Source organism: Nylanderia fulva, unplaced genomic scaffold (assembly GCF_048542155.1).
Source record: "Nylanderia fulva isolate GAGA-0341 unplaced genomic scaffold, ASM4854215v1 Scaffold66, whole genome shotgun sequence".
Classification (NCBI taxonomy): Eukaryota; Metazoa; Arthropoda; class Insecta; order Hymenoptera; family Formicidae; genus Nylanderia; species Nylanderia fulva.
Window position 1 is genome coordinate 72,387 of NW_028190764.1, and position 20,133 is coordinate 92,519.

The following is a 20,133-nucleotide window of genomic DNA, read 5'->3' on the forward strand; positions in this document are numbered from 1 at the left end:
TGTTAACATTTTCGAAGATACGCAATTTTGAAGCTTAAAAATAAAAAAATGTTTTGCATAATTAATTTAATGTATTATAATGAATTATAATGAATAATATATATAGACACACACATATATCAACAGTAAATTTCATAATTGCAATTTTTAAAAAATGTGTAGTACTCTACTGTGCAATTAAAAAAGACTTAATTATCTGTCGCGTGAGAATTCGCATTTACTCGCGACAATTTAATATTCCATTGTTATGTAAACTAATTAAAATCTTGTCACGTTAAGGAAGCACCATGCGCAAAGTAGCAATATTAATTTCCTCAGTCTGTACGCTTTTGTAGCAAAATTATATAAAAGTCAAACGCGAAACGTAACTTCGTAATATTATGCAAGAACAAATTCAAAGGCCTAAGATATTAATTCAATATTCTGAAACGCGCGAGAACAGCCAATATCTTACAACTTGGAGTTCCTTATATCACAAGCTTATAAAGGATGAATCAAGCTTTACACTAAAAATTCGTCGGCTAAGTATTTTTATTGATTCATCCTCTTCATATTTTCATCTCGGTGCAATATATTCTTTCAGATGGAAGGAAAATGATTCCCTTGGCGTTCAATTCCTATACTTGTTTCGAGGAGCGCGATTTCGTAACTTTAATCCGACTTTATTCTTTCCAATCCCATTCATCTATCTTTACTATAATATTTTCTTTCTCTTCCCACACCGCGACTCGGATGAAAAGACAATGGTTGTTCTTGTTTCGTAATGTCGAGCTCTCTTCCATCCCCGAAGAAGAGAGGAGAACCGAATGTGTTACGGAACAAGTCTCTTCGTTCCCGATCTCTTGTCGATGGGATGCATTTTTCTTAGAGCTTTCCCATCCCTCGTGCGGTCGTGCTTTGCGAATTTCCGTGTAGTCGCGCGGACAGCACACATCCGCAAACTCCGTCCCCTTGGAATCCGCACACATGGAACATGGCCATATGCATACGTACAACATAGAAGTTATTCACATCAAAGAAACTTTCCAGCGAGGTCGGTGTCGCTTAACTCGTTGCATGCATAGACGCGCTCTCGTTGCTGCTGTAGTAATTGCTATAGTCCGCAGTTTTGAGGCATTGCAACATATACGTATCGCAATGCGCGAACTCGACCGGGAGCAAATGGAATTTCGTCTCGAGGTGTGTCAAATCGACCGCCCGCGGTTTCCGTCCTGTTCCCGCCTCGTTTTTTTTTCGCGCCGTGTTTTACTCCGTCGATTAATTCGTACCCGAATGCACTTTGCCTCGAACATCGACGCAAAAGAATCGACGGAAATTATTAGTGAATTTATCTGCGAAACGGGTTTTTCCCGCTTATTTGAACTATATAATTTTCTACGAACGATGGATCTTTCTTCACGCTTCTGTATATTAAAATTTGTTCTGATTTGTGACCGGAATAATTTTTAATTGCTCTTTGAAAGTTCTCCTACGAAGATAAATTTTTTAAATCGCTTTTTTCTCTTATATCAATTTTATTAAAATCTGAATTTTAAAGATTAAATAGTTTAGAAACCATATACCCCCTTTCGATTCAAGTTCTAATATGATAAAAAATTCACTTTACATTAAAAATAATGAAATTAATTTATGTAAATTTAATGGTATGTAAATTGTAGCAATAAGTAATGTACGTCCGAACAAAATGTAAATTGCTAGGAAAATATTTCTGACGGAAAAGAAGAAGCATATGGAGAATTTCGTCGCGTATTTTCCGATATCGCACGGTACGTTTTGCATAATCACATAATCCAGTGCCGCGATCGTAGTGTCGTAATTTATCCGTGGCCATTATTATCCGCAGCGACCCGAGTTATCAAGAGAATGATAATTTAATTTACTGCCGATTGTCTGTTTCATACCTCTGCATCGTTCGGAATCGAGAGGCAAAATATTGGCATCATGTAAAAAAGGGACATTTACATTTGCGAATCGTTTATATTATTGGTTAATTTATTATTTTTTTTTTTTTATTAATTTTTATTATGCCAGTTATAATCTTCAGTCTAAAAAGTATGTTGCGGATAGTACAAAAATAATTTTGAAAAAATTTTGAAAAAGCTTGTAAAAGAGTGAATAATGGATCAGTTTCAACACTTTCTTCTGTTTCGATCAATACAGGATTTTTAGTTGTGCAAATTCGTACTTATACGCATTAATGTGTCTACTAACTTATGATTTATCTTTCTCGCATTTCTGCGATACTATAAATTATATTATTCTTATATTATTAATATAATATTCTATGTTATTATATATATATATATATATATATATATATATATATATATATTAGCAGATATAAGGAATATAATCTTGTGTAGTTAGTTAAAAAAATGATATATCTAGATTATTATTAAGTAAAAATGAGGCGCAACATGTTCGTACAAATTAACAGATGCGAACAAATAAATTGAAAAATATCAACACGATCGTTGGATCATATTCCATTCTTGCAACTCGCGCTTTAACGATATTTCGGAATTAATTCGCGATCCAGCTCTACACACAGAACACGCGCTGTGCATTCGGATAATTATACATACGAAACAATAGCGGCGAACGAAGCATGCCACAGTATCGAGACAAGTTAATTAGGTTACCGTTGGTATCTAACTCGTCTAATGACATGCAAACCGTTACTCCCGTTATCCATCAAAAACGTAATTCTCACCGCCGCTTCGCGATATATTGTATTTATCGAGGCTTGTGCTATTCACACGTGACAACTTTTCTTTACTTAGTATTTTTAAAAAAGGCATTTAAAATATTTTGAAACTTATTCCTGCGTGTAAATTAATTTCTATTTCTTATATACAGAGAAAATTTTCTCTTAGAATTTATCCTGAAAATCATGGTAATTGTAGGACAATATGGTATTGGAAGAATTTTAGAAGAGTTTCTCTGATTAACATTTGCCACGATAAAAATATCTACCACACTAAGATATAAAATATGTTCAATTAATTTTGCTACGTAATATTTTTTATTGTGGTAAATATTCATCACACAGGAGACTCTTATAAAATTCTTCCAATATTATATATTGTCCCACGATTACCATGATTTTCAAGATAAATTCTAAGAGAAAATTCTCTCCATGTATATATATACAATATTAATTTTTTATTTTTTATAATCTCTAAAAATTATGGAAAGTAATAATGCATATTAAGGCATCTTAAAAATTAATATTTAAATTTCAGTAAACTATAACATACTGTAAAATATTTAAGTAATCTGAAAGTATTTTCGCATAAACTTTGACAGAATTTTAATCTTTTCTCTTGCTTTCTCTCTTATCATTCCTTTTTACAATGCTATTCAATATATATGTAAACTAAAAGGTTTTCGATTACAAAATAATTGATTTCTAATTAATGATAGAAATTTCTCTCTATTTATCTGTATAATTATTTATTTTTATATCTATATATTTCAGTAAAAAATTCTGTAAATATATAAGAGAGAACATTACATATTGATTAAAAGTACTAAATAATATAAAATAATAAAAAAATTATTTATAAACTTTAGCAAAGTAAAATTTATTCATTTAAATATCTTACATAATGAATGCGACTAAATTCTTGTAGCAATCTATATAGGTTGATTTATTATGACGAATCTTTTATCGAGTATCGATGAATTGTATGTATATAATATATTTGAGAATGATAAAAATTGAAATTAATTAATTTCTTTTTACGCAAAAAGCCATTATAGTATGAGCTTTGGAAATGCAGCATAGGAATCCGTATGATGTACAATTGATATATGATAAAGCATATAATAGGATTTAGTCGGTAAAATAATATATCTAGTTAATCACGCTTTTATGTATATATATATCTTCTATATGAACTTTTTATTAATAGCATATAACAGATATTAAATATTAGAATAATTATAATTTTTATAAAATAATAATTATTAATAAAATTATTTCTTCTTTTTGAATAATTTATTATTATTAAGATAAAATGACATTTTTTGATAATCTGGATTTAAACAAATTTAATAGCTTTCATTTCCGCGTTTTTTATTCCGAATTTAATGAATTTTTTTCCGCTTTATATTGCTGTGTATACATATAATAAAAAATTCGAGATAAAACAATGTCAGACATTGCACTCAATCACTTATTCACATACATACAATAATACACGAAAGCATATTTCCGTAACAATAGTACTTGCATTCTAATAGCGATTTGTAGAGATGCTCCCTATAATAGATGAAAACAGACAACACTATAAATAGCTATTGTTTATTAATTACAAAATACCGGAATAATCGCTAGATTTGACCATCATCGTACTCCAGAGAGATTATTAATACGAAATTCGTATGGTTTATTAGAAATTTATGATTGCGACGCGCAGTCATAATTTGTCGGCTATTTCGTAATTATCACCGCAAAGCAGTTATAATTTCCCGGAGACTCCTATCGTGAAATATTGGCAAATAAAATTGAAAGCTATTTAATCCTTTTCGATGGTGAATGAATTTCCCATATATATTTATGTAGTGCTCCCCTGAGATTGAAAGAGAAGATTTAATACACAAGCAAGCAAAAGTTATAAAAAGGAAAATACGATATTCTTTATCGAGATCGAATTTACTTTCATGATCAATTTTCGGAGAGAAAAGTGGCTGTGTGAAACGGAATGACAGCATAATAATTTCAGCAATATCGAATATATCGCATTTGCATCAGCGTGATGAATAAGCGGGACTAACATTTACATATTTTCCTAGGATAAAAATCTCTTTGCGTTTTAAGGATGATGATCGTTAAAGAAAATCAAATTCTTTCAGTAGCGACTTTTCCCAAGCTTTCGCAAGACCGTAGTAATTATGGGACACTTCATAAACTTCTTCATGTAGATGTTTCTTTATGAAATGTATCCTTAAGGAGTGGATCGTCCTCCCCTTCTCTCTTTCCTGCTTTCGAAGAAAGTATATCCTTGAAAGCACGACCATCTATTAATTATCAGACTGCAATGACACAGTCCTTAGCTGTGCGCTAACGCGATTACAACTTTCTGTATAATCAGAGTTTCTCGAGAAAAGGACACAGAGATATACACATAACTCGGACCAGTTTGTCCCGGACTTTACCCGGACGGGATATCTTCAAGGCGCGTGGAGCTTTTTTACAGACGAGTCTCTTTTTTTTGTTTTTTTTTTTTGCGCGCTCGTGGATTTTTGGGACGAGCCAATTTGGCTTTGTTTCATTTTTCATTTAGTCTTCCTCCTTCCTCGCTTATCCCTTCGCCGCGAACTCATTTTTCACTTAACCCGTCGCCCGATCTATACCCGATCCACGAGCCAAGGCAAGGCGATTTTCACCAGCAAACGCGGGTTCTCCTTTTTTTTTTTATATAGATCACGTACGTTAACCTGTCGAACGCCCTTAAATAATAGTGGAGTTAATTTCAATCTCGCAAGAAACGATGGTGAACGGGCGGTGTGTATAATATATACGGACTTCTCTCTTCTCCTCGTCAAAAAATTATAGAATTTTTGGTTATACCGATCTCTTTCCCTCAACAGTCGCAACTCACGATCTTCACATTTTACGTGTTCGATAATCGCGTTCACCGATTTTTTTTTTTTTTTTTTTTTTTTTTTTAATATGTTGCACGAAAAGTGTATATATACAGGGTGTCCGGTAACTAACGGACCAATGATTAAGGGCGGATTCTCTGGCCAATTTGGAGACGATTTTTCCTTAGCAAAAATGTTGAGAAGTCAATAATTTTCGAGTTATAAGCGATTGAAAAAAATGGGTTTTTTGAAAACTAAACGTTTTGGAGTTAAAAGTCTAACATAATTACAGTCTTCAGTTAATTTCAGGTAGAGTTTACTATAATAAAATTTTAATTTGAGGCTTAGTTATAAAGATACATAATGACAATTATTGGAAAGCTGTAAAAAATGATGACCTTTTTCGACATTTTTGCTGAGGAAAAATCGTTCCCAAATTGACCAAAGAATCCATTTGTAATCGTTGGTCCGTTAGTTACCGGACACCCTGTATTAAACAAAATTTTTTTCATAGAATCATAAATGTACAATAATAATTAAATATATATAATATGTATAACCTACCGAATATTATCACACCGTTTCCAAATGCTGAGACATTATCTCGTTCGAATGAGATAGCGACTTTCCATCCGCGTCGAAGATAGGTATAAGGCTTGTCTCTTGTAAAGTAGTCATAAATTCAATCGGATGTGCGTGAAACGCTCGAAGGAAATGTAACGCCGCTGCCTTCGCGTCCTCGAATGAGATGCCTTTGATACCTTTGCCCTACCGTGACGGTAATCATGGAAACGCATCAAATCTCGCTATCCAATAGTGGGAGATACCGGAGAACAATGCTCTCAGCATCGCAGCGATAAAGGTCGATTCAATTATCGCGCTGGAGACCTTTGCTCGTTGCACTCCGCATCTACTTTTGTCCTTCGGGATCCAGTTTATTTCTTAGATTGGTCATGGACTATTGTCCTGATCGAATAAGCGGAAAATGTGTGCAACTACGTGATGTCACTATTGATTAAATTAAATTAGTTGAGTTCTAGAATTGGCCGATAAATTGAGAATGCGCAATAGTAATAATTTTGCATTATTTAAATATCATATCTAAAATCAATGTTTCTAATCAATTTAATATTACGACGTTAATTTGTTATGTGACATTTACATAAAATGTTTTTTATGCTATAAATATATAGCAATAACTTGTCTTAATGATAACATATATTTTGATAGAATCAAGTTGTTTCTTAATGAACATGAAATGTTTAACACTCAAAAATGGAACAATTTCTGCTCCATTAAAATTCGACAATGCATATAAATAACATAACCCAAATTCGCCAAATTTAGCAGACATATTAATAGAAAGTCAACATTTTGAATTCAAGTATGCGCTGGTATTTAATATTCAAAATTGAAATTATGACAAATGATGATTTATCATCAAACAATGACTAAGTAAAAATTAAGTTCAAATTCATCAATTAGTAAATCTAGTTTAATAAGTACTAAAAGATAGTGCTATTTCTGTAAATGTATATAAAAGGGTGATTATCCGATAAATAAAAATCTGTAAGCTATAAATAAATAAATTACTCTACGTAAACAAACTGCTGCGAAAAGATAAAGTTAAATCATTCCTCGTAGACATCGAGAAGCAAAACGGCGCATTGAAGTAATTCCTCAATTGTCACAGGCCGGGGAGCTTTCCAAACTTTTCGTCGTTGCTGACTCTTTAACTGGGAAAGTTTTCTTTTGTCCCTCTTAATCTTTAAGCAATAAATTTCCAAACTTCTCTCTTAATAAATTTCGACTAAATTATTATGCAAATAAACATACGTTTCTCCGCAATATATTTTCGAGTGATGGCATGAAAACAGGTTAAGAGATTATAAATTTTGTTATTTAATTCTTTTAAATCTTTCGTTATCAGAATATAAATATATTTCTTCATTGTTGCGTCATATCGCGGCGTCATTACTCATTTCATCCTTTATTCACCTTTCAACAAACTGTGCGAAAGCACAGCGATATCAATCGAACAAAAATTAAAAAGTTCCTCAGGAAGTTAATATCAACGCCGCGTCTTTTGCCTCCGAATATAAAAGCCGCGCTCATCGATCAACAAAAACGACGTACAAACTCTTTTTCGGAGAACCTCGAAAGATCTCGATAACAGCGTCACACGAACGGCCAAGGGCAAAGTCGATAATGCATTCTGATCCAAAAGCCACGGCATGAAATGCTAACGATACCGCAATAAAATGGGACTATCAATACTCTCTTTTCGATACAAAGTAGGGATATGGATATTTCGATCGTGATATTGAAATCGATTGAAGGATCGACTTCGGCTAGTACCTCAATATCTGTCTAATTCTAGGTCACGAGAGCACAATGTCGTTAGTAAATTAAATTCTTTAGTAAGCTTCAATGTTTTCTCTTTTACAAGTTAATTTTCTCATCAATAATAATAATAATAATAATAAATTTATTGCAAAAATTAAAATAAATCCCTAAAACAAAAATAGACAAATTTGTTTGACAAGCACGCTTTTTTCGTGCGCAAAATTAACTTGCAATTTAGATCGTCTGTGTGTCTGGGAATAAATAAGAAAGAATTACATTATAACGTTGTTTTCCTGATTGTTCACTACGCGCATCGACGTTCTCGCGTGTACCATATATATAAGCTCGTCTCCGAACGATGCGCGCAAGTTTCTGTCTGTCATGCGGAAATGCAGATTGCCTTCTTCGTCCTGGCTTGCGGGCCGGTGCAAATTACCAGAGCTTTTTATCCTTTGAAGCGGCGCACACCCGCGCGCAACGCGACGCCTTTGCGATTAAATCAGAGAGAGAGGCTCGGCCGTGCCTCCTATTCCTACAGAGCCTCACCCTCTCGCTTTTCCCAAAGTCGCTTTTCCCGCGGCTCCGTCCGTATCGCGCTCGCGCTCCGCGGCGAGCTTGCGCGCCTCGTCCTGCAACCCGGAGGTCTCCTCCGCGGAGGAGGACCATCAGGACTCCGATCAGTTTACCGGCGTCCCTCGGTCCGCGCGGTCGCGTTCGGTACTCGAGTCCGGTTCGCCGAATCACGTGCATCCCCGACGAAGGGAACAAGGCGAGTGTGTCACTCGAGCAACGTCACCATTCTTTCGTCCACGAGATGTGTGAAAGTCCTCCAGGATTACCGCTGCAGGTTTGCGAAATCTTTTCATTCATATCGATCGCGCCAAAGTGGGTATCGCGGAGGAAAAAAAAATTCATTTCATGGCGAGCGCGTTTCCAAGTCTTCCAAAATTAATAGTAATAAGTTCGCTTACTTTTAATAGAAAGCGGAAACAAATTTATACATTGATCTTCTTGGATTAATGCGCGTGTGTACGTGTTGCGGAAAATTCAAATTAAAATTGTGTTTCTTTTTGTATTTTTAATAAAGAAACTTTACATTCTTTTCGAAGCAAACTTTCGATAATTTGCGCCGCATCAGATCGGTGAATTTTAATCAAGTCGCAATCGTAAACTTTTATCTTGTTGTAAGAATGGTAAGTTGCTTTCGACGCAATCGTGATGAGAATTTTCGCCTCTTTGAGCAGTTCATGAAACGTGCAAAAGTTTTGAAGGGTTAGCATCACAGTTTCGTGAATTTTCATTCAAATCAGCCGCGCTGATGTTTGATCTCATCCCGTGAGAAAGGCACTTTTCATGCGAATGGCGTCAAGAATTTCGCTTCGTGGAGCAGCCCTTTGGGATCAGCACGTTGCGGGTTAGCGAATTTTAATTCCGAACAGTTACACGGAGATCTGTGCTCTTGTAACGAAACAAAGTTACTTTTGAATGCGTGTTAAAGTATTTGCATATTCGTGTTAAAGTTCTTCAGGCTTGTCAAATGCGAAAATTTTATTTGAAATTGGTAACACTAACATTTTCATACAATTAAAAAGTTTATTTTATATAAATCTGTGTATAAATTATATGCATCTACAAATAGCTCTTTAAGATTTATTGATTTCTGTTTTAAAATTATAAAAATAGCACTGTTCATTTTTTTGCCAAGAAGAAATTATCTTTTTTAAACAAATAGATTATCGAACATAACTTTTGAGAAATACAAAGATTTCTCTAGGACACATCATTGCAATAAGATTGCATATTTTAAATTACGTCAATAAAAATTTGTTTCCTTACTGAAAAAATAAGAGGAAAAGTTATATTAGAATTATAATAAACTTTTAATTGAGGCTCCCGATATATATCCAACAGAAGGACGTTCAGCGTAGTTTCCCAGAAGTCGATATACTTAATTTATTGCCGGAAACGTATATTACTTCGCAATGATTAATGCAAATCAAATGCGGTTATCGATTCGTCGATATGAGAAAGGCAAGAGATCCGCAAATGCTTTTTATTAATCCGCGTCTCGCGATTGCGAAACGACTTCGACTCGCGCCACAGTTCCCATAATATCGCTCACATTGCAGCAAGAAACAAATTAATTTCACCGGCGTGAGGCGCGGAGAACCAGGCTAGTTGCCGTAAGTTTTTAATGAAAGTTTCGATTTTCGGGCGTTGAGCATCATCGAAAAGTTCCCGCGGAGTTGAAACACGACAACTTTGTACATATATATATATATATATATATATATATATATATATATATATATGTATGTATACACACACACACACACACACACACATATATATATATATATATATATATATACATCTTTTCTTATTTATTCGTCTCGTTCCTGCTGGCCGTTCTTGCGATTAAACCTAAGTCTCAGATTTTACGGAATCTTTCGCAAGAAAGAAAAACAATATCGATTATAAAATGTGAGAATCGCTTTTCCTGCTGTCACTTGCAATAACTCCAAATTGTATCGTGATTATTAAAAAAAAAAAAATATATATATATATATATATATATATATATATATATACAAAAGAGGAGAGCCACGTGGTTGATTTGATTCCTTGGTCCATCAAATCGATGAGAAATTGCTGTGAGAATAATTGGATTGACACTTGAGCGAGACATTCGTCGTTATCTGTTTTAATTGAGACATTGACAGTGTACACACGCGATGGCTCGCTTTATGTCTTCTATACAAAGCGCAGTTTGCAGTTTGACAGCGCACTCGACCACGTGCGCTTAGAAAACGAAAGAGAGGGAGGGAGAACGCTATTTATTCGCTAAGTCGAGTGCATCGCAGATTTAGTTAATAACAAATTGCAACCGCGATCCGTCCTCTCCTTTCTCGTGTTATCGAACCGGCAATTGTATTCGATTTGCATAAATTGCCGTAGCTACAAAGGATGTGAGTGTATGTGTGTATGTATGTATGTCGTGGAGAGAACGGTAAGTTCGTCATGATGGGTTCTCCGTATTAGCGACATTTAATCGCCGATGTCGGCCGGGGAAGCAAACCAGGGCAATTACCGGCGATCTTTGTACCGACATGCGAGCAGCGAAGCGATATTCCGTGGAATGAATATTCCACAAGTGTTCTCCGAGTGCTCCACAATCGATTTCGAATCGCTCCGGTTATTGAAGGGTCGGCAAACCGATAAGTCACCGAAATCACAGTCGCAAAAAAAGCGAGGGAGAAAAAAAAAGAAAAACACACGAAACTACATTTTCGCACTCGCGATAATGGGGAAAAATCTGAAAAATGAAATCTAGGTCAAAAACTCTCGGTGCTGCCAGGCGTCGGTACTGATTGCATCTCTGAAAAATAATTTATTGACGCGACGTCTCTCACTTAAATATGTATATACACCGAATGTCTGTATGACTTCCATCGCTTTCGACGGAACGCTTATTCGCATATTCTCGCGCATCGCGCATCGACCGCTTTCTTTGACGACGGGAAATCAATTTTCAATCATTCGCGTTCGAGTCGCTTGACATTTAATGGGCCGCATACTCGCGGACCGATCCGACGAGAGATTAACTCATCGTCGAAAGTGCGTACATTAGCGACAAGCCGATCGCGGCTTTCCCACAATTTCACACATGCATACACACACGCACAAGAGATTTGACGATAAAACCTACGAGAATTACGCACCGCGCGAGTAATCGACGATTTATCTCATCTGTAATTCCATTCTTTTCTCTTACGGCTTAGCACGTCTGCTTAATACTTTATCACGCGTTTAATAGGCATAGATTGTATTGAGGAATATATATTTGGAGCGCGCGATTTTATCAACTGCAAATTATCGGCCGCGTATACATAAAACGATTGCGATTACGGTCAATTTCGCTATACTTTCGCGTTCATTCAGCTTCAATGTGAGCGTGTGTGTTGAGAATTCGACGAAATAATTTGCCACTTATGGAATTTATTTGAGAGGAAATAACGGAAACCGCTGTAGGCGCGAAAATTACACACTTTGTGCTCATATTTGCGAGATCATTGTTAATAACCGTGAAATGTGCAATAGCGCGGTTAAATTTTTAGCAGATATTCTTTATCACGTCAGGATGATTGTCGGAACTGAAATGCGCAAATATTTGGATAGGTAGAAAACTAAGTTCTTCTACATCTATTTTACCGGAGTACTTCATGTAACATGGATAATGGTGTTTCTTCAGTATACATTGTTATCAGCTGACTACTACTGAACTTTGTTAGAAAAATCTACGATCAAGTTAGCTAGATCAATTAACTTTGAACTTGTTACATTTAAATTTCTACAACCGGTTACTCCAAGTACTATAAATATTTATACAAATCCTTTTCGCGCTTCTCGAGTTAAGAAAAATGTCATACATTGTCACCGTCTCGCGTGCGCGCGTTTACCAACTTAATTAATCCTGAAATACGTAGATGCGAATAGCTACTACGATAGTGTTAAGATCCTTTACCTTCGTAATATAATCCGCGGAATACAATATTCTACCATTTCCCGGATTACGGTAATGGAAAATATTTATTTTCTTATACTATGCAGCGCTTCGTCTTTAATCACATCTAATATTACTCCGCGATCGTTTTCTTCATATATTTCTACCAGCAACTGTGCAGAGAAATTGTTTATGAAAAAGATTATTTTGCACGACAAAATCTGCAAAAAAGAAAAAGCGCAATAGACTTCCACAATGCTGCAATTTCTCCGTCTCGGACGATCGCGGAGTAATAGAGCGTCCGATCTGGCGTAAAGAGATACACCTTTTCAATGATGCAAACGGCGAAAAAATCGTTCAAAGCGGTCATTAGCGCGCATGTACTTACGCTGTATTACGAAGCTGTTAATAACTCTCTGCGAGAGCGCGTCTGTAAACGGGATGAGGAGCATTCGCGTCTCGCAAAACGAAAATTGATTACCTATGAAGCACTTCCGGTCCATCGTCCCGGTGCGCTTCCGCGAATACCAGTTGCAGATACGCTTATTTTTTTCAGGATGGCTTTGAGTATCGAGAGTTGGAGTTGAGTATCGTCTCGTTTAGAAATTTTTATTCGCGACAATTGTTTTTCCACGAAGGATGTCTTCCTTCCGCTTCAATAATGTTCGTTTTCAAGGATTCAAGACGCGGTCCTTCGTTCGCGTCTCTCTTTTTTTTTTTTTACACTCAGATGACACTCAGAGATATATCAAGCACAATCCACTTTTTGGAAAGTGCGACTCAAGTTTTTTGAGACTTCGCGAAGCGCTGAGGATGCACATTAAGCCGCTAATGGTGCCACTGGGTCAGTAATCAAATTTAACGATTTCGAATCGCTGAGGTTTTCGTCGCGAAACGAAAGTTCTGATTACGCGGAGAAAAATATAATGGCTTTACGTTTGATCTTGCATAACTCGCGCAGATTGAACCAATTGTTACTGATTCCCATGAATCGCGTTAATTTCGTGGAAAATTGCGAAAAGTATTTTTTTTAAATTTCGCATCCATTTACATCATTATTTTTTCTGATTAAAATAGTTCTGCAAATTTAGTTTATACATATAATTACATAAAATTTTTAAATTTTTCTTTTCTTTTCATAGCAAAAACACATATCTTTGTAGCCAATAGTGTAATAGTTAACTTAATTTTATCATAAAAATGGTGCTTTTGTGTTTTGTAATAATTGAATTTCTTATCGATATTTTTCTTAAATTAAATCGTCTCGAATCATCTTTGCTTCATCAAAGTTGTTTATAATTTGAAGTGAAAAGTTTGAGTGTTTAACAGTCGTATGAAATACTAAAATATTTTATTACAATTTAATAATTGCAAATTTTTTATATATTTTTCAATTTTATATTAATTCCCGTTACGAAATATGCGCAATAAATTTTTATATTTATGCGAATAAACCGTTTACCTGGAGTGTTTGCACGTCCACAATATTAACATTTTATCTACGTATTTGTACTTATCGCGATCGTGAAATATGAAATCTCGTAATTAAGAGTCCGTGATGTCGACTAATTGGTTCACCCCGAGCTAAACGTGATTCGTCGAGGCATCGTGATTTATAATAACACTTTTCGTTTTTGTTGACAACTTTGGAAAAGATGGAGATTAATTAATGCTTGATAAATGCTTGATAAGAGGCGTAATTATTACGATGTATAACCTGCTGACACTCTTTACCATTAAAATGTCTGAAGCCTCCTTATTTCATTGAATGAAACATCGTTTTCTTGAGATAATTTGTACGCTAAATATAATTTATTATCAGTAAATTCTCCAATATATTATCTACATTTTCGATATCTATTTATAAAAGAAATGGGATATAAGTGATCAATATAAGTACTGTATGCAATATTTTATTTATTAAATGTCAACATGAAATATTAGAAAATAATATGATTGCTCGGAAATTATCGTAATAATTATTGATTTGTTATATTACTGTTTAGCCTGTTATGGATTTATGAAAAAAAAACGCGACATGACAACTCGCGAAATCATCGTGCAAAAATTCACTGATTGCGCCTCCTGAAAATTGCACGCACACCTGTTCGCGGTTTTTACATCCCTTGTTTTCGTCCTAGTAAATAAGTAGTTGATTTCTTCTTTTTTTGTCCGCGCGACCCATCGCATCCGACGAAGTTAGATTGCGTTGCGGTTTTCGGCTTTTCCGCACGAGAGCACCGACAATACATAAGCAAATATGGGGCGATCGATCAGAGAAAGCGCCTAACGAAACATTTTTTTCGAAAACCGCAAGTGACGTGTATCGTAATGGGCGAACATATATATCAATGATCAGATTTACATATCTTAATAACTGTGACACACACATATGAAGTGGTGAGAGTGCAGTAGCGGTTTTCTGCCTTTAGAAAATAATCGAGTCCGTGTGTTTTTGTTCGATTCACTCTCGGATAATACGTGACGAGCTGAAGGAATGACCGAAGGTACCAGAAGCGCGTGTTCGCCCGCTGAATAATGTATCTCGTTACCGATACGTCGATATCGCGCTCAGAAACAGATCGTCTCCATGTGGCACGCAAATGCATCTTCTTGCGTAATAACGCGCCGATAAAGGCATGTTCAATAGCGTATTTCGCTCAGGTTGCACAATGCTTGCTTAGCATCACAGTTCACAAAATATTCTCTTACTGTTTGCATAATAACTAGGGCTGATTATACATCACAGTCATACTACTCACAATCAGTTAGAACTGAGATTTGGAAACAGCGATAGTAGTTTCCTGAAATACGGGCAAGATATAATAATACACTTTGCGCGATGTTTGTGATTGTCAAATTGTGAAAATTAATTCCAAAATAAAAATAGCAATATCCTTCTCTCTCTCTCTCTCTCTCTCTCTCTCTCTCTCTCTCTCTCTCTCTCTCTCTCTCTCTCTCTCTCTCTCTCTCTCTCTCTCTCTCTCTCTCTCTTTCTCTCTCTCTCTCTCTCTCTCTCTCTCTCTCTTTTAAAGATCGGATAACAATATTATTTGTGATGATTAATTAATTACAAATGTCATATCAATAACCTCGAATATAATTGAAAATCAATACGATAATATCTAGTTACAAAAACCAATTGCGAGAATGCAAATGAGTTTTGCAACTTTATAAAATATCTAATGTTCAACATTGTGTCTAGAATAACTCTGTTAACCGTGCAAAATAAAACAAAGACAAAGAAGAAGATTCAAGTAGAAAAAATAACTTGACTAAAATATACGTCAGGTTAGCTTGTATTTTATGTCAAACCATCGCGCTCTTCGAAATTTTTTTTTTTTAAATCCCAGCATTTTTATGTCCGGGACGGCGACGAACAAACAAATAAACAGGTTGGGACTTATTTTTGTTGTGATAAATAAATACTAAAAAAATGTGTACTTTGAACTAACGATACAAACAAATCCTACGCAGCGATAATATTTTGTAAATTCGCAACAAGTTCAGTCAGCGAGTTTTTTTACAGCCGCGCTGCGAACATGCCGAAGGACGTTATTTCGTTTTTCAACGACAGGGGGTGACGAAATATATAGGTATATAGCCCGCGCGGCAACTTCCGCGTGCCCCGAAAAACTTCGGGATTTATTCATTACACCTGCGTTGTTACCATCATACTCGCGTCACATACGTCTCCGTGAGATACGAACGCGCCTTGCCTCGTTCAAGTACTTTCGACCATGAAAACATTTTTCTACTACATTAAAGGGTAGGAATGCGTACTAGTGCATGAAAGCGTACCGACGTGTTTCTCGTTCCGTTATATATTTGAGAGTAGAAAAAAAAGTAGAGAACGCGTAAACTTTATTCTGTCTTCTTGTTATACAACGGAATCTTTTTATTTATTTATTTTTTTTTCGTGTGATTAATAATAAATTCGTAAAATTGTAGCGTGTATATGGATTTTGTCAATAGCGTCTCGAAACGTGTAATTACAGCAAACAAAAAAATCACCCCCGTTTTGCATAATTTATTTAGTGAATTTAATTAAAGATTCATTCTCTCGTCCGCGAATGACGGTGAAAATTGCGGATTGGCATAAATTTTCCCGCGGAAATCTCGTGCTATATTATAAATAGCGCTTCAAAGGGCAAAATATTCCCGGTCGTCACCGAATATGTTAAATATTTCTTCGAGTCGACGGGGGATAGATATCAGCAGCTTCAACTACGGCAAGTTGCACGTAAATGAAACGCATATCTGAGAACAAAGATTTTCCGCGGTTGCTTTTGTAATATAGATATTTGTTCCTTGATAAATTGCAGCAGTCTCTAACACGCTATACATCGAAAATACAGATTGGAGAAACGTATAAGATTTTCAGATCGTATAATGCACTTTAGAAAAATCATTACGAGAAAAAATAGATATACAAACAAGTATTTTTTTTCACGACAAATCAATATCATCAGTTTCAAACAAATGGTGTTAATGTAGCACTATTGAAATAGACATTTATTTGAAATCAATAACTTTTTTCAGTGTACGTCTTATTCGTTGTAAAAGGCTGCATTTATATATTTAGACTTGAAATGATGGTTTAATTTGAAAAATAATTATTCAAATGCTCGACTGTCCGAATCATTAATTTGAGAACTATAGTCATAATTAATCGGTGCATCGCTGCATTATGGAGAACACAAATACGTGTTATATCGGGAAGGCAGGTTTTGTCAGTGATGTACGCTCAATAACAGAAAGCGCGAGGACGGCAATAACTTACAAAAATATACGCTCGGGCAGTGCATCTGTACACCGGGTGAGACGCGAATTAAAAGAGGCAACGCGTGACGAGAAAACGGCGAGCGCCGCTGCAGCTAAGAGCCCCGTCGTCATCCTCATCCCTTCTCTACGGTTTCGGGAGAATTGATAACATAAATATCGCGGCGGACAGTGGCCGCAATTTATGGGCATTGTAATGACCCTTAATGCGCATGAGTAGTTTGGCTACAAAGCCCTCATAACTCTTACGCGGAGCAAACGTTGCTAATTTTCTTGCGCCCGCCGTTTAGGCTGTGTCTTGTGTGCTAACTCAACCCTTCGCAACCCTCCAGTCTCGCCCTCCAGTCGCGCGCTCCGACTTCCGTAAAAACGTAAATTACAGCTCCGGCTAGGCGAGATCATCGTATTCCATTCTTATCTCAGACTCCGACCGTTCCGCGCGAGATGATTCATGCGCGTTTTCCAAAGTCCCGATCTCTCTGTGATTTTAATCCGCCGTCGTATATTCCCACCAATGTCGCGACCGATGTTCCAAGTCACGGAGGGAGAGAGAGAGAGAGAAAAGATCCGTTTAGATAATTTACTAACGATATATTCGCGGCCGTAATATATAATTCTCGGTATAATCTTTTGCTACTTAATTTTAATAATTTAAAAATTTTTGAAACAACGAGGAGATAAGATAAAGGTTTAAAATGATGACAGTGGATATTTCATCAAAGAAGCTTATGATTGTATTTTATTAGAATGAAGAAACTTAGTTAATCAAAGAAATATTTTCTTTCTCTCGCTCTCTCTCTATTACATAAATATATAATTTATCATCTATTATATTAAAGCATTATGTTAAAAATTAATAATAATATTATTATATGACAGGATACTATGACATATCCCACATGTAAGATTAATCGAGAATTATGTCGATAAAAGATTAATAATAAATCACATAATGGTTTTATAAGGCCGAAGCAGAGTTCAATCGCCTGAGTGCACAATTTTTTAAAGATATCCCATCAGCAATAAGTAAAATTTATATTTATAAATATATCGAAAATCTGTAAAAGTGTGTCGAAAGATAATATTTTATAACTAATGAAATTTAATAATCAATTTAAACATTCTCGTCCAAGTTGTTTAATTTTTTAAATTTTCTGTATAATAAATAGAAATTTAGTATTATTTTTCAAAAATTTTGATTACATGTCAATACGCAATATTTGTTAGAAATAAAAAATGGTTTTCATATCAGATAAATATTCGCGAAATCTAAATGGATAGCAATAATTTACACGATAATTCAATTATATCGATACAGTCTTCAATTATAATAAATTGTTATGTATTACTCACCACGAAGTTGTCCTCTTGTCATAAAATATTATAATGGACGTGCATATTATCGATGACATCTCTCAATCTGCAAAGATAAATAACATTTACATAAATAATACAATTTTAATAAAATTATAATAGAATAAAATAATTCTTATGTTAAGTATTGATTGAAAACCTCATATTAGAACATTGAATATGCAAATAGAAACGTTAATAAAACGTTTTTAGCCTTCTATTAAGAAGCGTTTTATTGTTCAAATATAATAACCGTAATATATAATTACATACAGCCAAAACAGTTCCAACATTATAATTAAATTATCTATAATCAATTCTCTTTAATTTAATTTTATCTTTGATATCGGAATTTGCATTACTTTTACGATGAACTCGGCGAATTGCCGGTTATACGATCCGCGGATAAGGTAGCGAAAGCAATAGAACTAATTCAAGAGCTGCTTTTTCGCGCGATTGTCTGCCTAATCCGGAATTAAATAACGGAGCGTTGAATTAGCCTGATCCTTTTAAAGTCAGATTGATGAAAGACACGAGCAGAATTAAACAGCCTCTCGCTCAAGTGCTCCTGAAACATACGACGGGAATAAAATATTGTAGACTCGCGGATTGAATGTTCAATGTTCAATTCTCCATCTCGCTCCGTCTTTAATTCCCTAAGATATGCTTGTTTTAACTTTTACGTTAGTATGATCTCTCTCTCTCTCTCTCTCTCTCTCTCTCTCTCTCTCTCTCTCTCTCTCTCTTTTTCCCTAATGTTTTCTCGCATTTAGTACTATATTTGAAATATTTATCTTATTTAATAAAAAATAAGATCTATGTTTAATCAATTATTTAAATAAAATTATGAAATCCTTTTTACATGCATTTTTGATGATAAGTAAAATTGCAAGCGTCAATAGCTTCTTCGCTTTTATTTTTCCTTCTTCTAAATAAAAATAACTTGCGAAGAAGGAAAAATAAAAGCACAGAAGCTATTGATGCTTGCAATTTTATTTATCATCAAAAATGCATGTAAAAGGGATTTGATAATTTATACAGTCTCAACGTTTCAGCATTCACTTTAACTATCAAGATAATTCTGTAATCAAGTAGAAAGAAATCTAATGATATATGTCAGAGTATCTTTTAATTGCATCTACAGATATTATCCATTTTTTATTTTTTTTATTCTACTCAATCGTAATTATATGCGCATTCATTACGCATATAATGAGTAATGAATTGCATAAGATAAAATTATTCATTTAATTCTCGCGCATTACTTTAACAAAGAAAGTTCTCTCTTGTGACTAAACAAACAGATGGGATGGATGCTGAAAACCCATGATGCTATAAACACGAAATTCCACTCGACCAAGAATATCGGTCGAATATTTTAGCACCGTCGAATGTTTTTATTAGTATCGTTATATCTCTCAAGTATACAAAGGTCTTTTGCCATTTTTGGTCGCGATTATAAAATTTTCAAAAAGTCGGATATAAAAATCAATTTTACCTAACATTGCTACAATATTTCTTAGCCAGCAATAAAGTTGGATAAGTCTCTATCACCT

The 20,133-nt window shown here is 34.9% G+C and overlaps 1 protein-coding gene across 1 annotated transcript in view; it reads left to right on the top strand.

The window, feature by feature from the left end:
* Nucleotides 1-8,636: 8,636 nt before the first annotated feature.
* LOC114933938 (lachesin) overlaps nt 8,637-20,133 on the top strand; it is a 68,425-nt gene continuing 56,928 nt past the window's right edge. Inside the window, exon 1 of the mRNA XM_029306527.2 lies at nt 8,637-8,785. The gene's annotated coding sequence lies outside the window, so the exon portion shown is untranslated. The remainder of the gene's footprint in view (nt 8,786-20,133) is intronic.